This window comes from Tenrec ecaudatus, chromosome 9 (assembly GCF_050624435.1).
Source record: "Tenrec ecaudatus isolate mTenEca1 chromosome 9, mTenEca1.hap1, whole genome shotgun sequence".
In the NCBI taxonomy this organism is placed as follows: Eukaryota; Metazoa; Chordata; class Mammalia; order Afrosoricida; family Tenrecidae; genus Tenrec; species Tenrec ecaudatus.
In genome coordinates this window covers 124,001,454-124,010,147 of record NC_134538.1, presented here as the reverse complement: position 1 = coordinate 124,010,147, position 8,694 = coordinate 124,001,454, and the positions used below count along the sequence as shown (strand labels likewise).

The window sequence follows — 8,694 nt, the reverse complement described above, 5'->3', positions numbered from 1 at the left end:
AGCAACGGTACAGAAAGCTCAATCCAACTCACTTCGGTGGGTTAACGAATTTCCTGAAGGTCCTTCCACGATGGGCCGGCAGGTCAGACAGCAAGATTCCGATGGCTGAGAGGGTGGAAAGCAAGGTTGAAGTGTCCAACGACAGGCTGCTAGAGTCCCAGGAGCAGCAGGCAACAGGAGGCTCCCATCCAAAGGACTGGAGGTCAGATGACAAACCAGATGTAGGATGCAGCTCTGGAGAAGCAGCTGAGGACACTCCCTTGCAGTTGATTGGCTGCTGATAACAGAGGGAAAACACCTTAGCTGCAGTGGTGGGCTTCCTGGAAGGTCCATAGAGATAATCCTATCACAGAGAGCCTTGTGCTTCCTGAGGGAGTCAGGGTGATCCCTTCTGCATAGGAATGCAGCTCCAATCCTATTGATTGAGTCACTCCTCATGTAATCCATCATGTGATTCTCTACTTCAAAATGGCCAATATCTGTCCATTTCAGCTTACTATTAGAATAACTGTATTCACGCATTCCATTTCACTTTTGACCACTTCCAGTGTTTCGAAATTCATACTTCACACTTTCCACGTTCCCATGACGAGAAGCTTTTTGCAGCTGTTTCTCCTACTCTTGAGTCCTGCCCATCACTCTTCCAGTGCGGGAGCAACGGATGTCAGAATAGATGGGGCGTCTATTACCCCAAACTGACCCCAACTTCATGTTGCCACTGAAACAGGTCATATGACATCTTGCCTCAGTTTGCTCTTTGTGCATGAGGTAGAACACCGTTGTTATGTAACTGGTTCCCCTTCATGTAGATGCTTGTTCTATATCTTTGCCTTGATTCCTTTGTGGCGTGCTTACTGCTGCATATCATCCTCTTGAGCCTATTGACTAGCCACTCCTCGGTCTTGGCAGCCTGCACACGTCGTGGAGAATCTGCTCCTGGTCCATCACCGAGCACAGCACCAGGGCGCCGATGACCACAGCCACAGAGCCATCTGCCCCCTGGTGCACGTTCTCCCAAGGGAGACCACGAAGCCCTCCAACTGCAGGTGACGGTTCTTAGTGATGCTCTACATCAAGAACTTCTCAAAGTTGTGATAGGGGTCCATTGAGGTCACCCTGAATCAGCGCGGGTAGAACTTGAAGTTGGCCCCCGTGTCATAGCCCAGTTCCAGCAGCGATGGCTTCCCAGATGGGCCGGCAAACTCCTGCATTCGACTGCACAGTTCCCGCATCCTGCTCTTTCTGCCCATTGTACATGGCAGTGAACCTCACCATGAAGTGGGGAAAGAACTGTTTGCACATTCTGCTCCAGAGACCCAGGAAGTGCAGCAGGTACACGGGGAATTCCAGGATGCCAACAAGCAGCCTGAGAAGGAAGAGGGCAAACTCCATCACGCAGGTCAGGTCACTCCCCACAGGAGAACCTTCCTCTTGTGTTCTGGGTACCAACTCTCAGACTCAAGTAGCTGAGCCACCAGGATTGTGTTTATACTATCCAGGTAGATCCTGCTGATCACGAGAGGGTTACATTCACTGTTCCTGAATTAGACCAGAAGGTCCATACCAAGCGGTATCATCTAAAACTTTATCTCAGATCCTGGTGAATAGTGCCACCATGCAGTAGTACATTATAGGAAACATCTTAGAACCACTCAGAGGACGCTTCTCTGAGGCCTACATCATCCACTCCCTGTATGATCCCTTAATTGTTGCACCTCACAATGAAATAGTGTAACAAACCTATGTACACATGAGTGAGGCCACCTCTCAATTAATGATTGCTCCTCGTCAAGTTCAGACAAGCGGCCTTCATACTGGACCACAGACACAGTAACTTCATATTAGAAAAAAATCACGTAAAAACGTTAAGTGGTTTTCACAAGCTGCTGGGAGGTATACATTGGATTCTACCTTTGCAGGGACATCCCCACGGAAGAGCTCAAACCCTTGATTGACACATTAAAAGGGGACCCACAGCTAAGTGATTTTTTGGAGAGCGAGAGCGAGAGCGAGAGCGAGAGCGAGAGCGAGAGCGAGAGCGAGAGCGAGAGCGAGAGCGAGAGCGAGAGCGAGAGCGAGAGCGAGAGCGAGAGCGAGAGCGAGAGCGAGAGCGAGAGCGAGAGCGAGAGCGAGAGCGAGAGCGAGAGCGAGAGCGAGAGCGAGAGCGAGAGCGAGAGCGAGAGCGAGAGCGAGAGCGAGAGCGAGAGCGAGAGCGAGAGCGAGAGCGAGAGCGAGAGCGAGAGCGAGAGCGAGAGCGAGAGCGAACTATTGATGACCTCAAAGTTTTTGGTGAGTGGGAGGCTGTTTATTGGGATAGGCAACCCAGGCAGAGGAAAAGATTTTTCAAGAAATCAGAAGTCTGTTTAGGACAGGTAAATTTTGAACCGACTATGAGACATCTTGTAAGAAATTCAGGGAGGGAAATGACTCACTTAGTGCCAAAATCTGTAGGTAGGTCCGCCCGCAGGATTCCGGAGGGTCGAGGTGATTCAAAGCAAGGTTGATGAGTAAAGTGGCTGCGGCTACTAGAGAGTCCGAGGAACTGCAGGCAGGGTCCAAAGAACTGGAGGTTTGAGGACGAACCAGATATAGGAACCAGCCTGGGAATAACTGCTGCTGATTGGCTGCTGATAGCAGAGGGAAAACTCCACCTTAGCTGCAGTGGTGGGCTTCCTGGAAGGTCCATAGAGATAATCCTATCACAGAGAGCCTTGTGCTTCCTGAGGGAGTCAGGGTGATCCCTTCTGCATAGAAATGCAGCTCCAATCCTATTGATTGAGTCACTCCTCATGTAATCCATCATGTGATTCTCTAATTCAAAATGGCCAATGTCTGTCCATTTCAGCTTACTCTTAGGATATCTATGTTCATGCATTCCATTTCATTTTTGACCACTTCCAGTTTTCCTAAATTCATACTTCACACTTTCCAAGTTCCCATGACGAGAAGCTTTTTGCAGCTGTTTCTCCTACTCTTGAGTCTTGCCCATTACTCTTCCAGTGCAGGAGCAACTGATGTCACAATAGATGGGGCATCTATTTCCCCAAACTGACCCCAACTTCATGTTGCCACTGAAACAGGTCATATGACATCTTGCCTCAGTTTGCTCTTTGTGCATGAGGTAGAACACTGTTATTATGTAACTGGTTCTCCTTCATGTAGATTCTTGTTCTGTATCTTTGCCTTGATTCCTTTGTGCCGTGCTTATTGCTGCATATCATCCTATTGAGCCTATTGACTAGCCACTTCTTGGCCTTGGCAGCCTGCACACGTCTTGGAGAATCTGCTCCTGGCCCATCACCGAGCACAGCACCAGGGCGCCGATGACCACAGCCACAGAGCCATCTGCCCCCTGGTGCACGTTCTCCCCAGGGACACCATGAAGCCCTCCAACTGCAGGTGGTGGTTCTCAGCGATGCTCTTCATCAAGAATTTCTCAAAGTTGGGATTGGGGCCAACACAGGTCACCCTGCATCCGGGCGGGTAGATCTTGAAGTTGGCCCCCGTGTCATAGCCCCAGTTCCAGCAGGGAGAGCTTCCCAGATGTGCCTGCAAATTCCTGCAGGCTGGTGCAAAGCCCTCGCTTCCTCCTCACCGTTCCTCATTGTGCATCGCAGTGAACCTCACCATGAAGTGGGGAAAGAACTGTTTGCACATTCTGCTCCAGAGACCCAGGAAGTGCAGCAGGTACAAGGGGAATGCCAGGATGCCAACAAGCAGCCTGAGAAGGAAGATGGCAAACTCCATCACGCCGGTCTGGTCACTCCCCAAAGGAGAACCTTCCTTTTGTTTTCTGGGCACCAACTCTCAGACTCAAGTAGCTGAGCTACCAGGATTGTGTTTATACTATCCAATTAGATCCTGCTGATCACGAGAGGGTTACATTCACCGTTCCTGAATTAGACCAGAAGGTCCATACCAAGCGGTACCATCTAAAACTTTATCTCAGATCCTGGCGAATAGTGCCACCATGCAGGAGTATTTTATAGAAAGGCATAGCTTAACTCCAGGAGATGACCTTTCTACCAATTTGCAACCGGAAGGCTCCCTAAGGCCTTGTGTCTTCCGCTCGGATTTACCATCAACGAGTAAAGCTAAGTGTGATTGGGTCTTTTGTGAATGCATGGTTTCGACAGCTTGGGATGCAGACTAAGAATTTTTCTATGTTTGCAAGGAGAAGGCCCAGAATGGAAATCAGCATTTCTTGGAATGAACTAGGGGCAAGCCTTATCTTTAAGCAACCACCAAAAGACACAAGGGCGAGGAAAGGAGTGAAGCCCATAGATTCTTCTCTTTCCCTCAGTGTCCTCATGAATCACATCACACATGCAGCCTAAAAACCCCCACTCAGTAGCCAACCTTGAGTTCTTTTTCTTATTTTTGCTTCACTCATTTATTAAACAAGAATGTGTTGGTGTGGTAGGCACTGACGATACCAGGACAGAACAAAGAGAGTAAGCCCAGCTCTCATAGAGCTTACAGTATGACTGGAGACTGACAACAATCCAATAAACAGATACTGTAATATGCTCGGTAGTTCTAAGTGCTACAGAGAAGAAAATATCAAGGAAACGGAGAGTAGTGAGCAGGGAGGGGATTAGAACAGACGATTTGGCATGTAGCAAGGAAGCAGGCTCTCTGGGGAATGCCAGGTGGAAACATCAGCAAAGATGAGGAATAGGCAGAAGCCAGGGTGGCTAGATTGGATGGAGTCATCAATGGATAGGGCATTTTCTGCAGAAATCCTGTCTGTGGTGCAGCATTCTCATTTTATTCCTCACGTGATGGGTAGGGAAATGGGAGAGAGATAAAGTTTACATTGCAAAAGGTTACCTGTGGCTATATGTGCTCTCCAGACTATCGGCATTGAAATAGAAGAAGCCAAGAGCACAGTTCAGAGCAAGGAGGTGATTTGGGAAGAGATGCTGCTGCCTTGGACAAGCTAGTGATGGGTGTTGAGACTGGGCCAGCATCAAGATTTATTGGAAAGAGAGAGAGAGAGGGAGAGAGAGAGAGAGAGAGAGAGAACTATTTGATGACCTCCAAATTTTTGGTAGTGGGAGGCTGTTTTCTGGGACAGGCAACCCAGGCAGAGAAAATGATTTTTCAAGAAATGATAAGTTTGTGTTGGACAGGTAAAATTTGAACCGACTATGAGACATCTTGGAAGAAATTGAGGGAGGGAAATTACTCACTTAGTGCCAAAATCTGTAGGTAGGTCCACCCGCAAGATTCCAAGGGTCGAGGTGATTAGAAATGATGCTGATGAGTAAAGTTGGGGCGGCTAGAGAGTCCCAGGAAATGCAGGCAAGGTCCAAAGAACTGGAGGTTTGAGGACGAACCAGATGTAGGATCCAGCCTGGGAATAACTGCTGCTGATTGGCTGCTGATAGCAGAGGGAAAACACCTTAGCTGCAGTGGTGGGCTTCCTGGAAGGTGGATAGAGATAATCCTATCACAGAGAGCCTTGTGCTTCCTGAGGGAGTCAGGGTGATCCCTTCTGCATAGGAATGCAGCTCCAATCCTATTGATTGAGTCACTCCTCACGTAATCCATCATGTGATTCTCTAATTCAAAATGGCCAATATCTGTCCATTTCAGCTTACTATTAGGATATCTATATTTATGCGTTCCATTTCATTTTTCACTACTTCCAATTTTCCTAAATTTATACTTCACACTTTCCTTTTTCCCACCATGAGAAGCTTTTTGCAGCTGTTTCTCCTACTCTTGAGTCTTGCCCATCACTCTTCCAGTGCAGGAGCAACTGATGTAAAGGAGCCCCTAGGTTGGCCTGCCACTCCATTTCAATGGAGACTTCTATTGTACTTGCAGTTTAGTGATTATTATGGTAAAACGTCCCCCATTGTTCATGTAAATAGTGTCCAGACACACACACACACACACACGGATTGATTATGTACCAGCGAATAAGCCAGGTAATGTGATATAGAGTTAGCCTACATCAGCCCAATATCCCTCTCTCAACAGGACATTAAAAAATTAGTACCAGGGGCAAATCAAAGTCAATTTTATGGAAGATTGTTCTGGCCCAGGGAGATGATTGATGAGTCTCTACAATCTATTAAGGAGGTTTGAAAGGGAGCCAAGGGCAGTTTAAAAAATAACAAAGCAAACATAGATCCAGGACTGGGGGTTGGGCTCACCCTAAATCCTCGTTTCAACTTAAGAACAATTAGTTCTTACATCATGGCCTTGCTTGATACCTGCCCTCAGGAAGGGAACACAGATGACATGGGCGCTATAGCAGAATGCCGTGACCAAACTAGATGGTGCCTGGCTATCAGATGAAATAGTGTCTGGGGTCTTAAAGGCTTGTCTCCAAACAAGCATCCATCTAAGTGAGATGCTACATGGAAAAAGCATACCAACACCAGTCACTGAAGATTGGAAAACAATCTGAAGGGAATCGTATCGAGCCTAAATTGGGAGAGTCCAGTTTGCAGAAGGCTAGGGATGACAGCGGGAGCCTACATATTTATGAAAGCTGCATAGGAAACACACCTCCGGTGCTCTTCTATCCATAATTGAGGGACAGGAGGAAAGTGGTTACTAAACAGAGTGCATTGGAGACACGAATATAGAAAATCAAAATAAAAAACCTGCTTGAATGGTTAAAACCTTGACAGTTGATTCCCCCCTCAGATGCACATTAGGTTTTAATTGGTTTCAACATTGCCTTTATTTTTTGTTTGCTCATATTAGGGTTTATCTCAGATGTGATCTGTCATTGGGGGGGTCACCCTCTTGAATTTGTGTTATAGGTTTTTCTGTTTGGGGGTATATAAAACTCAGGACTGATGAACCTCTGCGGGAGGAGGATGCCCTGTCTGTCCCCCTCCCAGCTGGCTGGTGGTTTCGAATTGCCGCCGACTGTGTAGTCAGCAGCCCGGTGTGGCTATGTTAAGGGACACTGATAAGCTTGGTAAGGAGGGGGGGATCGGAAACCCCACACACTGCCAATGTAAACATCAAATGGTGCAGCCTTTTGGAACACAGTTCCAAAAGTTCCTAAAAAGTGTAAACATTGCCACATGTGATCCAATAATTCCACTCATAGAATTGAAAGCACATGGTGTCCAAGGAGTGAAGTATCAACGGTTCTTAAAGTACCATGCTTCCACCTAAGAAATCTCTTCTCTGAATGTCAGGTCATCCCAAGAGGCGGAGATTAGAGCTATGGCCCTTGCTCGGCCTCGGTGACACATGTCATGCCTTTTTCCCAATTACAAGCCACAGCCTGGAGACCGGGGTAGAGTTTGCACATCTTCCCTGGAAGCAGCTCTTTTCTGAATCCAGCTTCTCTTCCATCAGTCATCAAAAGCCCCTGCTTCTCTACTCTCCTGGACCCGCTGCTGTTTTTAACAGCATGTCTTGTATGAAACAATACACCATGGGTGTCTCTGCCAGCCAGACGCTGAAGGTAAGCTTTGCCCAAAGATGAAATACCTTTACACGATACAGAGTGTTTGTAAGTATTTATTAACATTCACTTTTGTTCAAGAGTCCTCCAGCGTGAACTCTCTGCTACACCTCAGGGCTGAGACGTTGAGCCAGCGTGTTGTGAGAGAAGGTCTCGCAGGCCTCTTAGACCACCCGCTTGGGTTCAGCTTAGAAAATGCTCTGGAGGCTATTCCCCTTAACTTCAAACCCCTGTGGGCCCTGCTTGCTTTCTCTCTTACTTCTGGTTCTCTCCTGCCCTGCCCAACTTTATCTGAAGCACTGGATCATCTTCTACACAGAGACTAGCCACATTTAGAAAAGAAAAATCCAGTATGTCTAGAGAAATTTGAACTTCAGACGAACACTTAACAATGTTTAAAATAAAATGATGTCACCAGTCTTACATGGTTTGCCTGGGGCTTGCCTGTCGTGAGTACTGGAAGTCTCCTGGTTCAGGATGCCCCTAAATCCTGGGCCAACGAGGGCAGTTGCTATCTAATGTACAACACAAACCCTGCCCTCATCAGGAGGATTTACCATGTCCTGAAAAATCCTATTGGGAAGTAACTTCTTTTAAAAATCCATGGCTGTTGTTGGGTGCTGTCCCGTGGGTTGTGACACCTAGTGACTCTCTTTACAAGGGAATGAGACACTGTTCAGCCCTGCACCCGTCTCACAGGTAGTGCTTTGTTTCAGTGCATGATTGCAGACACAGTGTGAAGCCCTCCCACTGAGGGTCTTTCTTTCTCCGTGGCTCTCTACCAGGTATGATGCTCTTCTATAGAGACTGGTCTCTCCTGAGAACATGTCCAAAGCATGTGTACTAGGCTTCTAAGTAGTAACAGGGTTTTACTTTTCCCAGATTGTTTTGTTCTTCTGGAAATCTCTGTTATATCCAATTTTCTTCGCCGACACTGTCATTCAAAGGCACCGCTTCTTCACTCTTCCTACTCATTTTCCAGCTTCCACATATATAGGAGGTGAACCATCACCATACAGGTGGTCCCTTGCTTTTTGCAGCAGATTTGCCCAGTGCAATGCTTCCTTTGCTTTCTGGTCAGCCAATGTTCTGCTGTTATTTGTTATATTTATTGGACCCAACTCACATGACATAAATCCATCCTTTAAAACTATACGTACAATCCAGTGGGTATTAGTTAATTCACAATTGCGCACATTCCACGCTGTCTCATTTTAAACGAGCGCCACCGCTCTCGAGTCCCCGGCAGC

The 8,694-nt window shown here is 47.3% G+C and overlaps 2 pseudogenes; both read right to left on the bottom strand.

The window, feature by feature from the left end:
- Positions 1–885: 885 nt before the first annotated feature.
- LOC142456107 (thiol S-methyltransferase TMT1A pseudogene) lies at positions 886–1,392 on the bottom strand (annotated as a pseudogene).
- Positions 1,393–3,238: 1,846 nt separating this feature from the next.
- LOC142456106 (thiol S-methyltransferase TMT1A pseudogene) lies at positions 3,239–3,747 on the bottom strand (annotated as a pseudogene).
- Positions 3,748–8,694: the final 4,947 nt, after the last annotated feature.